The sequence below is a fragment of the Lithobates pipiens genome, unplaced genomic scaffold, assembly GCF_037356315.1.
Source record: "Lithobates pipiens isolate NorthernLeopardFrog02 unplaced genomic scaffold, aLitPip1_a1.2 Scaffold_27, whole genome shotgun sequence".
In the NCBI taxonomy this organism is placed as follows: domain Eukaryota; kingdom Metazoa; phylum Chordata; class Amphibia; order Anura; family Ranidae; genus Lithobates; species Lithobates pipiens.
The window spans coordinates 21061956-21082869 of NW_027507788.1; the positions used below are offsets into that span (position 1 = coordinate 21061956).

Consider the following 20914-nt stretch of genomic DNA (forward strand, 5'->3'; position numbering starts at 1 on the left):
CTGTTGGTGCTATATAGCTCGTGTATAATAATAATAACAATATTTGTTTCTATTCTATTTTATTCTACTTGAAATTCGAATTTCAGAAGATTGCTATATTCTTCCTATTTCTATTTTATTCTATTCATATTCTATTCTGTTATTTTATTTTCTATTCTATTGTTTTATTTTCTATTATATTTTTTCTATTCTTTTTTATTTTCTATTATATTTTTTCTATTCTTTTATTTTCTATTCTGTTCTGTTCTATTTTATTCTTTTTTTTTATATTCTATTTTATTCTCATCCAAAATTCAAATTGAATTCGAAAATGATTTGAGTTTGAATTTCATCCGAAATTTTGTTTGTCGTTTTGGATTGGTTTAAATGTGTTACTATTGTAATTAAGAAATTGGGATACAGCTGAATTTCCGAATAACGAAAAATTTGCCTGAATTTCAATTTGGAAAGAAACGGACCGCACGTGTCTATATACTATACTGTGGTGCCCTGCCCTTCTGAAAAGATCTGTGTGTTGCATATTTAGTCCATTTTGTAAAAAAAAAACGCAACAAAAATGCACCTTCTATTATATTGGAACACTGAAATGCCCATTTGGAGGAGATGCTTGAAAAAGGTATTATGCTGTGTTGTGTGTTAATTTTATCGCAACACATTTAAAAATGCACTAAAAAGTGATATGTGTATAATGACACACAGATGTGAACGGGCCCTTAGTCTAGGTCAGTGATGGCAAACCTTGGCACCCCAGATGTTTTGGAACTACATTTCCCATGATACTTATGCACTCTGCAGTGTAGTGGAGCATCATGGGAATTGTAGTTCCAAAACATCTGGGGTGCCAAGGTTCGCCATCACTGGCCTAGGTTCACATTTATGCAGGCTATGCTTGATGCGTTTTTCAGGCACATTTTGCAGTGTGTTTTTACATTTTTTAACCCTCGTTTTTGATGCGTGTTTTTATGCATTTCACGTTTTGCTTTTTTTTTTTTATTTACTTTTTCACCGCCTCAATACCAGGCACTTTCAACCCCTTCCTGCCCAGGCCATTTTCAGCACTGGAAAAAAGGGGTACTAAAAAAAGTAACCAAAGGTCGGACTTTTGAGGCAAAGAAACAATAAAGAAGTAACAAAAACAATATTTATTGAAAAAAGTACATAGTATGATTACAGTATTCAAAAAGATTAAAAATCATATGAAAATAATACAATGAGCCCTTGTGCATCTACACGTTTCGCCGTTAGGCTTCTTCAGGATGATCAAGGTTCAGAGATGTAACAAAGAAAAAAAGGGGGAGAACGAATCTCACTATCTTTGGGTGGGCTAGGCCGCGTGTACAAATCTCCGGTGGCTGGAGGGTTACCAAAGGTATGGAGTATTTCCAGCAAATAGTAAGTAAGTAAATGTTGCTACGACAGGGGCAGGTGTGTGCATCTCATGTCAACCAATGAACAAATAGCACTCAAATGTCTAGGATCCACAAAGGAAAAATGCTATTAATATTCAGCAAGGCTAGCGGCATATAGTATATCCCAGCTATCAAAAAGTCCCTTTAATGGAAAGATGCAGATCCTGAGATGAGCGGGTACGCCCCTGGGAGACAGCCTGGTGCTGTGTACATACCTGCCCCTGTCGTAGCAACATTTAATTACTAAAACTAAACAGCATATGATGTCACAAGGGGTGGGTTCTCTGAGTGACGTCACCGGATGGCCATGGCTATATAAGAACTGGCGGACACCGTCACTGACGCAATGGAGGGAGCCAGCATCAGCGGAGGACCTTCTTTAGCGGCTCAGCGGTGGTGGGAGAAGATGGTGGAGGAAGAAGACATTGGTGACGACACTGGAAGAAGACACGTTGGAGCTACGACGGTGGACATTATTCATTTTTAATAAAGGACTTGTCAAAAACCGTCTCTTGTTTTTTGTAATGCTACACTATTTTTTTTCTTTTTTTGTGTGAATGGGTAAGGGTACAATGTACCCTATACTCCTCCACATGGGTGGCGGGATACGCAGGCCCCTTTCTTAAAGCCCTCTGCCCGCAGACCCCCAAACCTCCAGGGTTGTCCCAAACCAACCCACAATGTTGAGAGCATGCGGCCTGCTGTAGTTCAAGGGGGGCACGCGCTCGCTCCCTCCCTTTCCTGACCTGCTGGGCTGCATGCTCAGATAAGGGTATGGTATTGATTTTGGGGGGGACCCCACATCATTTTTTTTTTTTTTTTAATACAATTTTGGGGTGGGAGATCCCCCCCCCCCCCAAATCCATACCAGACTTCCATTGAAGTCTATTACACTCATCAGATGTTATGGACGTGGAAGCCGGATTTCCAGCCCGCTCCTTGGCAACCACCTATATACACAGTGTTTTTAACCACTTGCTTATAGGCCACTTAAACCCCCCTCCTATCCAGACCAATTTTCAGCTTTCAGCTGTCGCACTTTGACAATTGCGCGGTCATGCTACACTGTACCCAAATGACATTTTTATCACCCCCCCCCCCCCCCATAGAGCTTTTTTGGGGGTCTATTTGATCACCTGTGCAATTTTTATTTATTTTTTTAAAAATGTAAAAAGACCGCATTTTTTTTTTTTTCTTTTTTTTTTGTTTTAAAATTTTATAAACGGGTAATTTTTGTCCGTCATTGATGTATGCTGATGAGGTGGCAGTGATGAGCAATGATGGGTGGCAGTGATGAGCACTGATGGGTGGCAGTGATGGGCACTGATGGGTGGCATTGATGAGCACTGATCGGTTACACTCATAGGCAGCACTTCTAGGTGGCATTGATAGGTGGCACTGGTAGGCATTGATAGGTGGCACTTGTGGGCATCGATAGGTGGCACTTGTGGACACTGTTACTGTTATAAATGAGGCATAATTGCCTCTTCCTTTTTGGGACTGATGTTCCTTTTAAGATGAGCCAGTGATCGGCTTTTTTTTTCCTCCTCCGCTGACAGCGGAGGAGAAAAAAAAAAACTGATCACCGAGCTTTTGTTCACATCAAGTGATCAGCTGTCATTGGCTGACAGCTGATCACATGGTAAGGGGTCGGGACTGGCCCCTTACTCAGATCGGTGATCACCCGAGTCTCAGTGATCACAGTGCGCAGGGAGCGTGCACAGTGGAGGCCGTCGTACGACGGCCTCCCGGAAATTCACATCTGCGCTTTGGCCATCATTTGGCCATAGCCCGGATTCCAGGAGGTTAAAGGGGGAAAAAAAAGCAAAACACATCAAATCGCATCACAAACACCACACTTGCGTTTCTGGTGTGCCTCAATTGAAGTCTATTACCAAATGGTATGGACCTGTGAGGGGGCGCCCAAGTCTTTTTTTTTTTTTTTTTTTTTGCTGGCAATTTTATTTTTTTACATTCCGCTATCAGCTGATGACTCTTCAATTGTTATGCATGTGACAGCCGGCTTCGCACCCCGCTCCTTAGCAACCAGCTATATACATTGTTTTTAAAGGGGGAAAAAACGCAAATCGCATCAGAAATCGCATCACAAATGGCACACATGCGTTTCTCGTGCGACTACATTGAAGTCTATTACACATCAATTGTTATGGACGTAGCAGTCGACTTCCCAGCCTGCTCCATCCAGCTATATACAGTGTTTTTAAAGGGGGGAAAAAACACTTGTGTTTCTGGTGCGACTCCATTGAAGGCTATTGCATGCAAAACGCAGCGAAAAAAGCTGCCCCCAACCTTTTCCAAAAATGCAGCAGCTGCAAAACACATAGTTGTGAATCTGTATCATAGGAAGCCATGTCAAATGGACTGTGGTGCATTTCTACAAACTGCAAAAACGCACTCAAAAATGCATAGGTGTGAGCGTAGGGTCAATGCACTTTGCATTATTGAATAAACCTATTTGTCTAATTTGGTTGCTGAATTTTACAAGACAAAAGTGACAGACCTTGTTGTGTGTTTTTTTGTTTTTTTTTTGTTTTGTTTTTTTTCCCTTCTGTAAACCAGTAAAACAAACACCTTGTCAAGTTGAACCTGTGCAGTAATGGGTTAAAATGCAAGAGATGAGGCTGTAAGTGTCAGCTGACCTTTAACTTCCTGGTTCACCATGCATTTTAAAACTTTTTTTTTTTCTGTTTGTTTTTATTTTTACTTTATTTTAATGTTATTCCCTTTTTTCTGCATCTGTCCAGAAACAGCGAACATACAATCCCCCGGTTGCAAAAGAAAAAAGTTATTTTAAACTTTTAGAGCACATTTGAGCTTTGTTAGTTTGGCACTGTCACAAATAAAGTTGGCTGAGAAAAAAAAAAAGTCTGATTTACATATAAATACGCCCACTTGTGCTCAGGTCTTTCCTTTGGCCTACAGTTAGGAGCACATGGCTTGCTGCTGCTGCTGCCGCCATGTTTGGTTGGTAAGTATTGCTGGATTATGTTTGCAATGTTCATTTAAAAGTTACAGTTTTTCTGCCCTTTGTTTAAATGTGACAAATTTACATGTTATCTTCATGTATAATCTCTTCTAAGGTTTACTATCAACTATTTTATGCTGGCGCCTGATGTATTATTATTTTTTATTCAAACAGGCAAGCCCTTGCACTATGTAGAGCAACCATTTAACTCCAGGGGAACCCCCTGCTAAATCCAATCCACTGATGATGAATGTGAAGCATGCCTTCTCTTGCCATTGGTAATGTATGGACAGCATGTCTCCCTTTTGCCATTGGTAATGTATGGACAGCATTTCTCCCTTTTGCCTTTGGTAATGTATGGACAGCATGTCTCCCTTTTGCCATTGGTAATGTATATGTCTCCCTTTGCCATTGGTAATGTATGGGCAGCATGTCTCCCTTTGCCATTGGTAATGCATGGGCAGCATGTCTCCCTTTGCCATTGGTAATGTATGGGCAGCATGTCTCCCTTTGCCATTGGTAATGTATGGGCAGCATGTCTCCCTTTGCCATTGGTAATGTATGGGCAGCATGTCTCCCTTTGCCATTGGTAATGTATGGGCAGCATGTCTCCCTTTGCCATTGGTAATGTATGGGCAGCATGTCTCCCTTTGCCATTGGTAATGTATGGGCAGCATGTCTCCCTTTGCCATTGGTAATGTATGGGCAGCATGTCTCCCTTTGCCATTGGCAATGTATGGGCAGCATGTCTCCCTTTGCCATTGGCAATGTATGGGCAGCATGTCTCCCTTTGCCATTGGCAATGTATGGGCAGCATGTCTCCCTTTGCCATTGGCAATGTATGGGCAGCATGTCTCCCTTTGCCATTGGTAATGTATGGCCCGCATGTCTCCCTTTGCCATTGGTAATGTATGGCCCGCATGTCTCCCTTTGCCATTGGTAATGTATGGCCCGCATGTCTCCCTTTGCCATTTGTAATGTATGGCCCGCATGTCTCCGGTAGGGATGAGCTTCGAAGTTCGCCTACCATAAACAACATGCGGTGTTTGTGGCAAATTCGAAAGCTGCTGGAATACCGTTAAAGTTTATGGGACACTAACATGACCTGGGTCCTGCCACCGGGGACATGTATCAATGCAATTATTATTTTTATTTTTTTTTAACTGCCATTTTTTAAGGAGCAGTGTTTTTTTTTTTTTTTTTTTTTTTTTTTTTTTTTTTTTCCAATGTTTAATGAAACAATAAAAATGAAATATTCCTTTAAATATCATGCCTGGGGGGTGTCTATAGTATACCTGTAAAGTGGAGCATTTTTCCCCATGTTTAAAACTGTACCACAGCAAAATGACATATCTAAAGCAAAAAATTTAATTTAAAACTAATTGCGGCTTTAATGAATTGTCGGTTCTTAGCAATATAAAGAAAACTCATTGAAAAAAGAGCAGTCCATTACCAGCCCTTTGGGTCTGGTATGAATATTAAAGAGAACTCCGAACCAAAATAAAAAAATTGCGTGGGGGTCCCCTAAAATCAATACCAGATCTGATATGGAATTTAAGGGGAACCCTGCGCCAAAATGAAAATAAAATGGTGTAGGGGTCTATCAGACCCTTATCCGAGCACGCAACCTGGCAGGCCGCAGAAAAAGATGGGGGGGGGGGGGGTGAGAGAGCGCCCCCCCCTCCTGAACCGTACCAGGCCACGTGCCCTCAACATTGGGAGGGTGCTTTGGGGTCTGACTCCAAAGCACCTTGTCCCCATGTTGATGGGGACAAGAGCCTCATTCACCAAAACCCTTGCCCAATGGTTATGGGGGTGTGTAGGCAGGGGGGCTTTTCAGAATCTGGAACCCCATTTTAACAAGGGGACCCCCAAATCCCGCCCCCCCGTGTGAATTGGTAATGAGGTACAGCGTACCCCTATCATTTCACAAAAAAAATGTCAAAAATTGTAAAAAAAATACAAGAGACAGTTTGGGACAAGTCTTTGATTAAAAAATAAAAATGTCCTCCATGGGAGGCTCCCGTCGACTGACGCTTCTTCTCTGTGACAGTTCTTGTATCACTGAGGGCGGGGCCACCCAGTGATGTAAATGGGTGACCCTGCCCCCCTTTGATGCCACTTGAAACCCCCATGGCATCAGAGGTTGGCGGGGTCACCTGTTTACGTCTCTGGGCCCTCAGTGATATAAGAACTATCATAGAAGAGACGTCAGTCGACGGGAGCCTCCCATGGGGGATTTTTTTATTAATAAAGGACTTGTCCCAAGCTGATGCTTGTCTTTTTTTTTTTTTTTTTTTTTTTTACCATTTTTGACACTTTTTTTTTTTTTTGGTGAAATGATGGGTAATGATGTACCCCATTACCAATTCACATGAGGGAGGCCGGGATCTGGGTGTCCCCTTGTTTAAAGGGGGCTTCCAGATTCTGACAAGCCCCCCACCCACATACCCCCACAGCCACCGGGCAAGGGTTGTTGGGAATGAGGCTCTTGTTCCCATTAACGTGGGGACATGGTGCTTTGGGGTCAAACCCCAAAGTACACTCCCCATGTTGAGGGCATGTGGCCTGGTATGGTTCAGGAGGGGGCTGCTCTCATCCCCCCCCTCTTTTCCTGTGGCCTGCCAGGTTGCGTGCTCGGATAAGGGTCTGGTATGGATTTGGCGGGGACCCCATGCCATTTTTCTTCATTTTAGTGCGGGGTTCCCCTTAAAATCCCCACCAGACCTCAGGTCTGGTAGGGATTGTGGGGGACCCCACCCCCTTTTTTTTTTTTTCGAGTTCCTCTTAATTTCCATACCAGATCTGGTATTGATTTTAGGGGTACTCCCATGCAATTTTTTTTATTTTGGTCCGGGGTTCCCCTTAATATTCATACCAGACCCAAAGGGCTGGTAATGGACTGGGGGGACCCATGCTCTTTTGAGTTTTATCCATATTGCCAAGACCCGACGATTCATTAAAGCCGCAATCAGTTTTGAATGACTATTTTTCCTTTAGAAATGTCATTTTGCTGTGGTACTATTCTAAACACTGGAAACATGCGCCATTTTTCAGGCATACTATAGACACCACCCAGGCACGATATTTAAAAGAATATTTAATTTTTATTGTTTCCCTTTTGAACATTAAAAAAACCACTGCTCCTGTAAAAATGGCAGTCTTTAAAAAAAAAAGTGCATTGATACATGTCCCCTGGGGCAGGACACAGGTCCCCAAACCCTTTTTATGAACAAGCGAACAGACAAAAAGTTTGGCAGAACACGAACATTGTTAAAGTCTATGGGACACAAATATGAATAATCAAAAGTGCTAATTTTTAAAGGCTTGTATGCATGATATTGTCATAAAGTGTTTGGGGACCTGGGTCCTGCCCCAGGGGACATGTATCGATGCAAAATAAAGTTTTAAAAACAACCGTTTTTCTGGGAGCAGTGATTTTAATAATGCTTAAAGTGAAACAATAAAAGTAAAATATTCCTTTAAATTTCATACCTGGGGGGTGTCTATAGTATGCCTGTATAGGGGCACATGTTTCCCGTGCAGAACAGTCTGACAGCTAAATTACTTTTTCCTTTAAAAATGTAATTTGAACTACTAGAGGCTATAATGAATTGTCGAGTCCGACAATACACAACGGCTCATTGATAAAAAAAAAATGGCATGGAATTTCCCCACGGAGAACCCCAAACCAAAATGAAAAAAAAAAATGCATGGGGGTCCCCCTAAATTCCATACCAGGCCCTTCAGGTATGGCATGGTTATTAAGGGGAACCCCACCCCAAAATTAAAAAAAAAATGGTGTGGGGACCCCCCTCAAAATCCATACCAGACCCTTATCTGAGCATGCAACCTGGCAGGCCGCAGGAAAAGAGGGGGGACAAACCCCCCTCCTTAACCTTACCAGGCCACATGCCCTCAACATGGGGAGGATGTCCTCATGTTGATGGGAACAAGGGCCTCATCCCCACAACCTTGACTGGTGGTTGTGGAGGTCTGCAGGCGGGGGGCTTATCGGAATCTGGAAGCCCCCTTTAACAAGGGGACCCCCAGATCCCGCCCCCCATGTGAATTGGTAATGGGGTACATACCCCTACCATTTCACAAAAAAGTGTGAAAAGGGTTAAAAAACACGACAGCTTTTGACAAGTCCTTTATTAACTTCTTCTTTCCGCTTCTTCTTCCATCTTCTTTCTTCTGGTCTTCCTTCTGTGTTCTTCTTCCTCCATCTTCATCTTACTCCTCTCTTCTCATCCTGCATCTTGCTCCGGATTCTTCTCCGCTCTGTCCGCACGATCCGCCTCAGTGGGAGTCTTCCGCCGTGTGACGCTTCTGTTCTTCTGACACTTCTAATATAACAGAGTGTGGGGTCACCCGATGACCCCACCCCTCTGATGCACGGGGACTTCCCTATGGCTTTCCCTATGCGTCCATTATATAAAGTGTCAGAAGAACAGAAGCGTGATGAGGCGGAAGACTCCCACTGAGGCGGATCGTGCAGACGGAGCAGAGAAGAAACCGGAGCAAGATGCGGTATGAGAAGAGCGGAGGAAGAAGATGGGGGAAGAAGAACACAGAAGGAAGACCAGAAGAAAGAAGGTGAAAGAAGAAGAAATTAATAAAGGACTTGTCAAAACGTCTCGTGTTTTTTAACCCTTTTGACACTTTTTTTGTGAAATGGTAGGGGTACATTTGTACCCCATTACCAATTCACACGGGTGAGCAGGATCTGGGGGTCCTCTTGTTAAAGGGAGCTTCCAGATTCCGATAAGCCCCCCGCCTGCAGACCCTCAAAACCACCAGACAAGGGTTTGTGGGGCTGAGGTCCTTGTCCCCATCAACATGGGGACATCCTCCCCATGTTGAGGGCATGTGGTCTGGTACGGTTAAGGGGGGGGGGGGGGTTGTCCCTCCTCTTTTCCTGTGGCCTGCCAGGTTGCGTGCTCATAAGGGTCTGGTATGGATTTTGAGGGGGATCCCCACGCCATTTTTTTTATTTTGGGGTGGTGTTCCCCTTAATATGTAGGCCAGACCGTGGGGAAATTCCATACCATTTTTTTTTTTTTATCAATGAGCTGTTATGTGTATTGTTGGACCCGACAATTCATTATAGCCTCTAGTAGTTTTAAATGACTTTTTCCTTTAGAAATGTAATTTTGCTGTCAGATTGTACTGCACAGGAAACATGCGCCCCTATACAGGCATACTAGAGACATCCCCGGTATGAAATTTAAAGGAATATTACACTTTTATTGTTTCCCTTTAAGCATTATTAAAATTGCTGGTCCCAGAAAAAACGGTTGTTTTTAAAACTTTTTTTTTTTTGCATTGATGCATGTCCCCTGGGGCAGGACCAATGTCCCCAAACACTTTTTATGACAATACCATGCATATAAGCCTTTAAAATTAGCACTTTTGATTTTTCATATTCGTGTCCTATAGAATATAACTGTGTTCGTGTGTTCTGAATTTTTTGCCTGTTCAGATGTTCTGGTGCAAACCGAAGGGGGGGGTGGGGGGTGTTCGGCTCATCCTTAATGACCATCGAGGGATAAAAAAACAGTTCTATAATTTGTACGTTTACATGATCTTTGTGTACTTTTTTTTTTATAAAACTATATGTACACAATACAAAAATTGTTAATTTTAAATTCTTGTTGTAATGTCTCATAACGGTACAAAGAAAATCCTGTTCCCCCATTTGTATTCGCTGTCTTTATATATGTCAATTTAGGATGTAGGCACCCTTATTTTATGTTCTACATAAACTCTCCTGAGATGTCCATTAGAACTTCAATACTTTAAATGGCTAACTTCAATTTTCATTATCTGTTGTTCATTACACCCAACGCATATTCTTCCGTTTCACTGATTTATGTTTTTATGGAATCCCAATGCCTAGATTTATTTTGAAGATGGCGGGATGACCAGCAAGACTGAATTATGGCAATGATGGTCTCTTCAAGAGTCAACAGCTGAGAAATTAGAGGTATGTATCAAATTTCGTCCATAAATGCTGTGGCACATTTAAGTGAAAAAAAAAATATATATATACCGTATTTATCAGCGTATAACACAGACTTTCCCCCCCCCCCCCCCCTTAAAATCAGGGGAAAATCGTGGTTGCATGTTATACGCTGATCTGCTCTGTCTGTGGAGCGCCGCCGACATTTGCCGAGTATACTCTGCTCCACTTGCAGTCAAGCCCAGTCCCACCTCCTAGCCTTTACGTCCCGCCATTGGCCCGATGTTGTGTCCATCATAGGAGCTGGGCCAAGGGGCGGGATGGGGCATTACTGCGAGCGGAGCCAAGTAGCCGAGTACACTCGGCTCGGCTCGGTCTATTTTGGCAGCGGGAGGAGCCGAAGATCTCGGCGGCAGAAAATTTAAAACGAAACCATGCTGCAATTTTGGGGAAGGCTGCAGGGGGGACAGTGGAAGGCTGCATTGATGGGCATTTAAAATGTACGTTTTTTTTCCTTAAACTTCCCTCCTAAACTTGGGGTGCATGTTATACACCGGCGTATGTTATAGGTCGATAAATTATTTATATATATATAATAATTTATTGTGTACATTAAGTACATTAAGCTCAAGTATCTTGGTATAAGGATATTTAAAAGAATGTTCCTCAAGACTTCTGCTAAGACCTTTGTACTAATTAAAGCAGTTTCTTAAAACTGTCCTAGTTACATAGGAAGTACAATAGAATTCTGTGGCCTGGGTAGGACATGTTGCTGCAAGTCAGGTAATCTTGAGGCGTTTTTACCTTCTGGCTTGTCCTTGTGTACATTTTTGGGGGTCTTCCCTTTCCTGTACCACTAGGGGCTTCATGGTATTGGGCTTATGGTGATGGTACAATTAGGGTCTGTTGTATGATGTGCACAGCATTTAGGGGTTGGTAGGATAGCTACAGAAAAATGGACAAAGAAAGTGATTTTAATGGAGCCACAACTAAATGTTAGAAAATAGAATCTATTGAAAAGTTAGATGATTTCAGGTTAAAAAACAATCCCAAATACATATATATTGCACTATATTTTTTGTCTATTGACCCAAACTCAACTATGCTGATTTCACCACTAATCCTCCATTTTAAAATAGGGAGCCCCTAATCATCATAGTGTGTATATGGTGGTAAAAACCACCATGGTTCCCTGATATCCAGAAATCCAATAGTGGCTTAATTGAGGGGTGGTGTGATCCAGCTTAGTGACTTGCTCAAGATGTTTTGCGTATTTTATACGCTTCTTCAGGAGCTTGAGGGTTAAAGTGAGTACATCTATAATAAAGTAGTTATAAACATATTAGATATCTCAAACATTCAAAAACATAAGTATAGAGCGTTACATATTGGCCTCCGCAAATTCATGTGGCATAACACTTAATACTTACAAAACTAAGGAAAGACGGCATGAGTGGAGGACGGTTAGGGCAATAATGAGATGAAAGGTTGATATGGGGACACACCTAAGGATAACCATGCACAAGGATGTGACCCAGGCATGAAAAAAGGAAGGCAACTTACTGGCGTATAGAAACTATCTCAATTTAGGAGGCATGGGGACAAATAATCCTGTTTAGTCAAAAGGAGGCTATGTATTGCTCTGAAAAAAAAAAATCACCAAAAAACAATCACTGTGTAGATCTCCAAAACTGAGATATATGTAAAAATCAATGTGTTTTCAGGTCTATTCATTCTTACCTTGGGATTATAAAGAGCCTGATTATTAATACTAGATAGATATTTATTCAATAGCAGAACAATATTATTATAGTATTAATAATCAGGCTCTTTATAATACTAAGGTAAGAATAAATAGAGCTCTAAACACTGAATATATATATATATATATATATATATATATATATATATATATATATATATATATATATATATATATATATATATATATATATATATATATATATATATATATATATATATATATATAATTTTATTTTTATGTATCTCAATCTTGAAGATCTACACAGTGCTTGATTTTTGGTACTTTTTTTTTTCAGGGCAATACCTGGCCTCTTTTTGACAAAACAAGATTTGTCCCCATGCCTGCTAATTGAGATAGATTCTATTCTACAGTAAGTTGCCGTCCTTTGTTGAATCTGTTAATAGACTATATGCAGTCCATGCCTGGGTTACAGCCCTGTGCACGATTATCCGTAGGTGTGTCTCCACCAACCTTTTGTCTGGGGGTCAATATTGCGCTAACCGTCCTCTCCTCGTGATCTTTTCATGGTTTTGTATTACGTGGTGTTCCGCATGGATTTGCGCAGGCTAACATGTAACACTCTATACTTCTGTTTTTGAACATTTGAGATATCTTAATGATGAAATACCCAAAACATGTTGAGCAAGTCACTAAGCTGGACATCACCACGCCTCAATTAAGCCACTACTAGGTATCGGGGAACCATGGTGGATTTTACCACCATATACACACCATGATGATTGGGGGCTTCCTATTTTAAGTTGAGGATTAGTGGTGACATCAGCGTAGTTCAGTTGGGGTCAACAGACCAAAAACATAGTGCAAATATTTATGTATTTGTATTTAGGATTTTTTTTTTTTTTTTTTTTTTTACCTGAAATCGTGACGTTTCAATAGATATTATTTTTTAACTTGCCTTTAGTTGTGGTGCCATTAAACTCCCATTTTTGGTCCATTTTTCTGTATACTATTCCAGTAGGGATGAGGAACATCTGTACCTATTAATGTCCACAGTACCACTATGCTTTGACATTTTCCTTGAACTATGATAGGATAGCTAGCTAGAGTCATTTTGTGTTTTGCAGGCTAAGGTCACTGAAAAATGTTCTGGTAATACTCCTAGGAAGTAGTGAGCAGTTTGTGGAGCCAAATTGGGGTCTATTAGTTAATGTTAATGTTTTATTGCAAAGAAAGTAATGCAGGTTTTTTTTTTTGGTTGGTTATAATTTCACGGGTCAACAGATCTTCCTTTTTTGATTAATTGTAAAAAGAGGAAAAATATAGAGGCTTTCTTCACAGGTTTCTTCTTCTGGAGACCTCAGTCATGTTGATACTCTTTAACTCTGAAACTGGCCATAGATGGAACGGAATTCGAACGGTTCAGCAGGAACCAGCCGAATCTTCAATTCATCTATGGCTGTCCCATTCCTAAAACTTTGCTCTAATAATTGACTTCTCTCGAACCAGCTTGTTGGAAGGTTTTACTTTCAATAAGTGCTGATTAGTGTATTTTGACAGTGGAGTTGTCTCCCTTTGTCAGAATACAATGACCAAGCAGGAAGGATTTCTCCATTGACCACACTTGTGTCACTGTGGTAATCGGTTCAGTTCATTGTTTTTTTTGATCAGCCCACTTTATAAAAAAAAAAACGTCCATGTATTGCCAGCCTTAGAGTAACTAAAGCTTAATTTTGGATGCATGTGTGGCCACTGTGGTTGAACAAGTCCGTATATTCCCAATCACTCAGTGCCATAGGCTGGAGAGATGATCTATATATTTTGACAGCAGGGAAGTCTCCCTGATGTCAGAAAACAATAATAAAGTGGGGAGGATTCCAGCACCCACATTTTGTGTGGATGGAGGAACCCAGTCAGTTTTGTGTTTGTTTTTTATTTAACCCACTAGCTGAATGAAAAAACTGACGTGCATGGGGTTAAGTTACCTGAAGATATTGAAGCAGTTTTAACCATAAAAAAAAAATATATCATGCCATGGTTTAGATTATATATTTTTAACCCAAACCTCATATTTCATTGTCTCTTGGATAAGTAAGCATGATGCCATTGTAAATTTTCTCTTTTCCATGACTAGTTGATAAGCCATGATCTCTTCAAGCATGATGGGAAGCCAGGCAGAATCCAAGCAAGATGGAATCCATTTTCTGCTCCTGCAGCATTAGCAGATGGTAGGTACCTACATAAAACTCATTAAGGATGATAAAATAAATGTGTCTAACATATGCTTTAAAAGGCTTCATCAGAGTTATGAGCTTTAACTCATTGCTTGGGTTTAGCCACTCAATTTTGTGGGCCCAAAAAATATCGCTAGACCGAGTTAGGAAGGAAAAAGTCTATAGCTCAATCAACTGCATGAAGAAGGAACTTTTATCAGAAATGAATGCTTGGGTTTAGCCACTCAATTTTGTGGGCCCAAAAATATTGCTGGACAGAGTTCGGAAGGAGAGAGTCTATAGCTCAATCAACTGCATGAAGAAGGAACTTTTATCAGAAATGAATGCTTGGGTTTAGCCACTCAATTTTGTGGGCCCAAAAAATATTGCTAGACTGAGTTCGGAAGGAGAGAGTCTATAGCTCAATCAACTGCATGAAGAAGGAACTTTTATCAGAAATGAATGCTTGGGTTTAGCCACTCAATTTTGTGGGCCCAAAAATATTGCTGGACCGAGTTCGGAAGGAGAGAGTCTATAGCTCAATCAACTGCATGAAGAAGGAACTTTTATCAGAAATGAATGCTTCAGTTTAGCCACTCAATTTTGTGGGCCCAAAAATATTGCTAGACCGAGTTAGGAAGGAGAGAGTCTATAGCTCAATCAACTGCATGAAGAAGGAACTTTTATCAGAAATCAATGCTTGGGTTTAGCCACTCAATTTTGTGGGCCCAAAAATATTGCTGGACCGAGTTCGGAAGGAGAGTGTCTGTCTATAGCTCAATCAACTGCATGAGGTAGGAGCTTTCATCAGAAATCAATGCTTGGGTTTAGCCACTCAATTTTGTGGACCCAAAAATATTGCTAGACCGAGTTAGGAAGGAAAAAGTGTATAGCTCAATCAACTGCCTGAGTTATGAGCTTTAATCATAACTCATTGCTTGGGTTTAGCCACTCAATTTTGTGGTCCCAAGAATATTGCTAGAGTAAGTTAGGTATGAGGGTCTATAGCTCAATCAACTGGGAAAGTCTACAGAGAGCCCCCGCTCTCTGGAAGTAAAGGGCGGCTGTTGCAGGACCATCTTACATTTCCATTGTAAGCTATAATTGGGCATCTAGACTGGTTGCCAGGTTGTTCTGAAGTAGCAGGCTGAGGAGACTGGGTCAATCTCAGTCCCGCTGGACTGTGGGAATAGTGCCCATTCCTCCAAGAAGGACAGGCCTGGATCTGATTCAGTCTCTCTTCCAGCTGCTCCAAGGCAAACCTGGCAGGTAGTCTGGATGTTTGATTATGGCTTATGAAGGGAATGGAGGATCCTCTTATAACTGTTCATCCTTTCTTCCTGGGAATACGGTGTGTTGATCTTGGAATGGTTCTTAGTTTTTCTTGGTTAGAGTATGAGGGCACCATACTAGAGCCAACAAATTCTTTGGCCAGGCCAAAATCAACGTGCCCTATTCTTGGGTCAGACTTCAGGCACGGGGTCAAAATGCCTTCTCCCCTAAGGGGAAAAGGTATGACACATGCTGTTCCCACACAAATAGGTTTAATCTAATCTCATTTAAAAAATATGAATAGTTTTAATGAAAATTATTCATTAAAGTCAACGAATAGTGTAGCCAGTAGCTGGCTAAAACAGAGCAGAGTTCAGGCACGATGCAAATAGATATTCCTTGCTGCCCATTTGCTAGAGCAGGATTTAGATAGGGCCTCCTTCCAAAGCCCATTGTAGCATTGTATACAATGCTTTTAACTACCCGTTTGCTGCTCATTATTATGCCCACCTTGGAGCAGTATAGAATGTATTGCCTATGATTTCCCCTTGCGCATATGCTCTGTAGTCCCAACAGAGCACATTTCATAGGCAATGCACATAGTAATTGGCTGCTTTACTGGAGCCAGTCTTTTGTATATATGAAATGCAAATGATGTGATGCGCAATCAAGCCCCCTTTAGCATTGTTTGTATACAATGCCATAAATCCCCCCTCCGCTGCTCATTTATATGCCCAACTTGGAGCAGTATAGAATGCATTGCAAATGATTTCACCTTGCGCATATGCTTTGTAGTCCCAACAGAGCAGAGTTCATAAGCAATGCCGATAGTGATTGGCTGCTCTACTGGAGCCAGTTATATGAAATGCAAATGATTTGTTGCGCAATCAAGCCCACTGTAGCATTGTTTACACAATGCCTATAATTTCCCTTTTGCTGCTGTTTCTGCCCAGCCTGGCGCAGCATAGAATGCATTGCAATTGATTTCCCCTTTTGGTTTAAGGCTCTGTGGTCCCAGCAGAGCAGTGTTCAGACGCAATGCACATAGATTTATTGCATGTAGGATTTAGACAGGACCCCCTCCCCTGCCCACTGTAGCATTGCTTTGTGTACAATGCTTTTAACTACCCGTTTGCTGCTCATTATTATGCCCACCTTGGAGCAGTGTAGCATGTATTGCCTGTGATTTCCCCTTGCGCATATGCTCTGTATTCCCAACAGCGCACATTTCGTAGGCAATGCACATAGTAATTGGCTGCTTTACTGGAGCCTGTCTTTTGTATATGATATACAAATGATGTGATGCGCAATCAAGCCCCCTTTAGCATTGTTTGCATACAATGCCATAAGTCCCCCCTCCGCTGCTCATTTATATGCCCAACTTGGAGCAGTATATAATGCATTGCAAATGATTTCACCTTGCGCATATGCTTTGTAGTCCCAACAGAGCAGAGTTCATAAGCAATGCCGATAGTGATTGGCTGCACTACTGGAGCCAGTTATATGAAATGCAAATGACTTCTTGCGCAATCAAGCCCACTGTACCATTGTTTTTATACAATGCCTATAATTTCCCCTTGCTGCTGTTTCTGCCCAGCCTGGCGCAGCATAGAATGCATTGCGATTGATTTCCCGTTGGTTTCAGGCTCTGTGGTCCCAGCAGAGCAGTGTTCAGACGCAATGCACATAGATTTATTGCATGTAGGATTTAGACAGGAACCCCTCCCCTGCCCAATGTAGCATTGTATACAATGCTTTTAACTACCCGTTTGCTGCTCATTATTATGCCCACCTTGGAGCAGTGTAGAATGTATTGCCTGTGATTTCCCCTTGCGCATATGCTCTGTATTCCCAACAGAGCACATTTCATAGGCAATGCACATAGTAATTGGCTGCTTTACTGGAGCCTGTCTTTTGTATATATGAAATGCAAATGATGTGATGCGCAATCAAGCCCACTAGCATTGTTTGCATACAATGCCATAAATCCCCCCTCCGCTGCTCATTTATATGCCCAACTTGGAGCAGTATAGAATGCATTGCAAATGATTTCACCTTGCGCATATGCTTTGTAGTCCCAACAGAGCAGAGTTCATAAGCAATGCCGATAGTGATTGGCTGCTCTACTGGAGCCAGTTATATGAAATGCAAATGATTTGTTGCGCAATCAAGCCCACTGTAGCATTGTTTATACAATGCCTATAATTTCCCTTTGCTGCTGTTTCTGCCCAGCCTGGCGCAGCATAGAATGCATTGCGATTGATTTCCCGTTTGGTTTAAGGCTCTGTGGTCCCAGCAGAGCAGTGTTCAGACGCAATGCACATAGATTTATTGCATGTAGGATTTAGACAGGACCCCCTTCCCTGCCCAATGTAGCATTGTATACAATGCTTTTAACTACCCGTTTGCTGCTCATTATTATGCCCACCTTGGAGCAGTGTAGAATGTATTGCCTGTGATTTCCCCTTGCGCATATGCTCTGTATTCCCAACAGAGCACATTTCATAGGCAATGCACATAGTAATTGGCTGCTTTACTGGAGCCTGTCTTTTGTATATATGAAATGCAAAGGATGTGTTGCGCAATCAAGCCCCCTTTAACATTGTTTGTATACAATGCCATAAGTCCCCCCTCCGCTGCTCATTTATATGCCCAACTTGGAGCAGTATATAATGCATTGCGAATGATTTCACCTTGCGCATATGCTTTGTAGTCCCAACAGAGCAGAGTTCATAAGCAATGCCGATAGTGATTGCCTCTCTACTGGAGCCAGTTATATGAAATGCAAATGATTTGTTGCGCAATCGAGCCCACTGTAGCATTGTTTTTATACAATGCCTATAATTTCCCTTTGCTGCTCTTTCTGCCCAGCCTGGCGCAGCATAGAATGCATTGCAATTGATTTCCCATTGTTTTCAGGCTCTGTGGTCCCAGCAGAGCAGTGTTCAGACGCAATGCACATAATTGATTTATTTTTTTGACAGGCTTTAGTACAGTTATTAGTTAGAATTAGAACCATATTGTTTAATATGAAATATTCATATTTACAATTATTAATAGTTTTAAAATGCAAGGGATGTCAATATTACAGTTGAGTGGATATCATTTGTTGTAAAATTTTTAATGCAATAATTGGGGCCTAAAGCCCCATATCATCCTCCTTGTGTTTTTTAATGGTACCAAAATGTCGTTGCAGATCACTGGAATGAGCAGTATCCTGGAATGAGCAGTATGGTTGGACTGCTCTTCGATCTAAAGTGAGTGAAGTGTACACTTTATTTTGTAATTTTAATATATATTTTTTCCTTTAAAAATACATTTACCCTTTAACCCCTCCAATACAGGGCATTTCACCCCATTGGTGTTCAATGTTAAGTATGCATCCCTTTTGCCATTGGTTTTCAATGGGAAGCATTTCTCCCCTTGGTTGTCAATGGGAAGCATTTCTCCCCTTGGTGTTCAATAGGCAGCATGTCTCCCCTTGGTAATGACTGGGAAGTTGGCACCCCCTTGGGCGCTGACTGGGAAGTTGGCACCCCCTTGGGCGCTGACTGGGAAGCTGTCGCACCCCCTTGGGCGCTGACTGGGAAGCTGTCGCACCCCCTTGGGCGCTGACTGGGAAGCTGTCGCACCCCCTTGGGCGCTGACTGGGAATTGTTTAATAGCTTAGTGACAATTGGGGCATATTCAATAGACCATACTATGTGTAATGCTTTTAAAGCAAACTATCACATGACTGTTGTAAAACAGCATGGGTCAGTTGGTGACTGGCTATTGTACTTTGCTATGTGTTCTGTTCTTGTTTCTAAACTCGGATGCATACTGAACAGTCAACCATACTATAAACCATTTTTCAATTTGCTCAATTTTTCTAGAATGTTTTATGTTGACTTGGTCTCCAGTCACACCTGAGCGTTTTGCGGGCAGAATTGTGATACCAAAACGCTGTGCAAAAATGACAAATCGCACAGTTCTCATGAAGCTTGTCCCTCAAAACGAATCGGAAAGCATATTTTGGGCGTTGGCTTCGAGCATTTGTTTTTTTTCTGCTATTGTAGCCTGATTTATTGTGGCAAAATTACACCCACAATTAGGTGCCACTGAAATGAATAGTACCTGAACAAGCGTTGTGCGATTTTTGTCTTTTTTTGCACAGCATTTTGGATTTGCAGGCTGAATCACTGATGGCAAACACCCATGTGTGAATGGAGCCTACTACTTTTTTGTTTTAGAAATAATTAAAAAAAAAACCTACACTATGTTACCAAACATATTGGGATGCCTGTCTTTACACACACGCATTTAATGTTGACTTAGTCCGTAGGCTTCACTATTGACCATGACAATTTTTACTGCACCCCCACATCAGACGGATATATGCGGCCTTGGATTGGAGTATGAGATCACCATACTAGAGCCAACAATCTCTTTGGCCAGGCCAAATTCAATACTCTCTATTCTTGGTTCAGAATCCTTAAATCTTTTTACGGGGGCTGTGTCTGACACTTAACGCTCCCACTAAACGCTCCCACAAAATGGCAAACCTTCAATACTTTACTTTGTGAGGCATTACAACAAGAATTTAAAATATATTTTTTATTTTGTACATATAGTTTTATAAAAAGATCATAGTCAATGTATAGACCTGTTATGTTTTATCCCTCTTAATAGTCACTACACCCCCAGGGTAGGAAGCCCTTCTACTTGGGAAATCACTCCAGAGGAGATCAGTAAGTGTAGTCCATTGAACTCGACATGTTTCATGGTCGCCTGCTTCTTCAGTGGAAAAGTGAAGGAAAGCAGGTCACTACAAGAGTACATAAAGTAATGGTATTGAAGGCAACAAAACAGCATAGTGTTCTCAACAGAAGATTACTACAACAAAAAAGGTACAGAAATGCCTTACCTCAAGATCAGGTTGGATCCATCGGCAGCCATCATGGAGGCACCAAAGCCAAAGTGGCCTAGCGAGCAATGGAGCAAAAACAAAATGGTGATTGGGATATCTACTGTGTGTGTGTGTGTATGTATAGATACATTAAATATTTGTTCAGTTCACATAGGAGTCTAACATAATGTTAAAGCTATAGTCTTGGATTTTACCAGATGTAGGATACATATGGCAGTAGCACTGATATAAAAGCAAAGATTTTTCCTGCGGTTGGAATATGGTAGAACCTTGAAAAGGTAATGTAATCCATGTTCAGGGGAATAAGTCCCAATACAGGTCTCTTATGTTTTTGCTCCCTTGCTCGCCTGGCGACTTTGGCTTTGGTGCCTCCATGATAGCTGCCGGCAGACCCAGCATGATCTTTGGGTAAACGGTTTTTGTACCTTTTTCTTTTG

General features: G+C 41.5%; 1 long non-coding RNA gene across 2 annotated transcripts in view; it reads left to right on the forward strand.

The window, feature by feature from the left end:
• The window catches only part of LOC143933119 (uncharacterized), a 30664-nt gene that overhangs the window by 2863 nt on the left and 6887 nt on the right, over positions 1-20914 (forward strand). Inside the window, exons 1-4 of one of the 2 annotated variants that reach the window (XR_013263016.1) lie at positions 4569-4673; positions 10298-10384; positions 14218-14311; positions 18765-18825. This is a non-coding gene — a long non-coding RNA (uncharacterized LOC143933119). Of the gene's footprint in view, positions 1-4568; positions 4674-10297; positions 10385-14217; positions 14312-18764; positions 18826-20914 lie in introns of those variants that run through there. The other variant, XR_013263017.1, reaches the window with a different exon arrangement.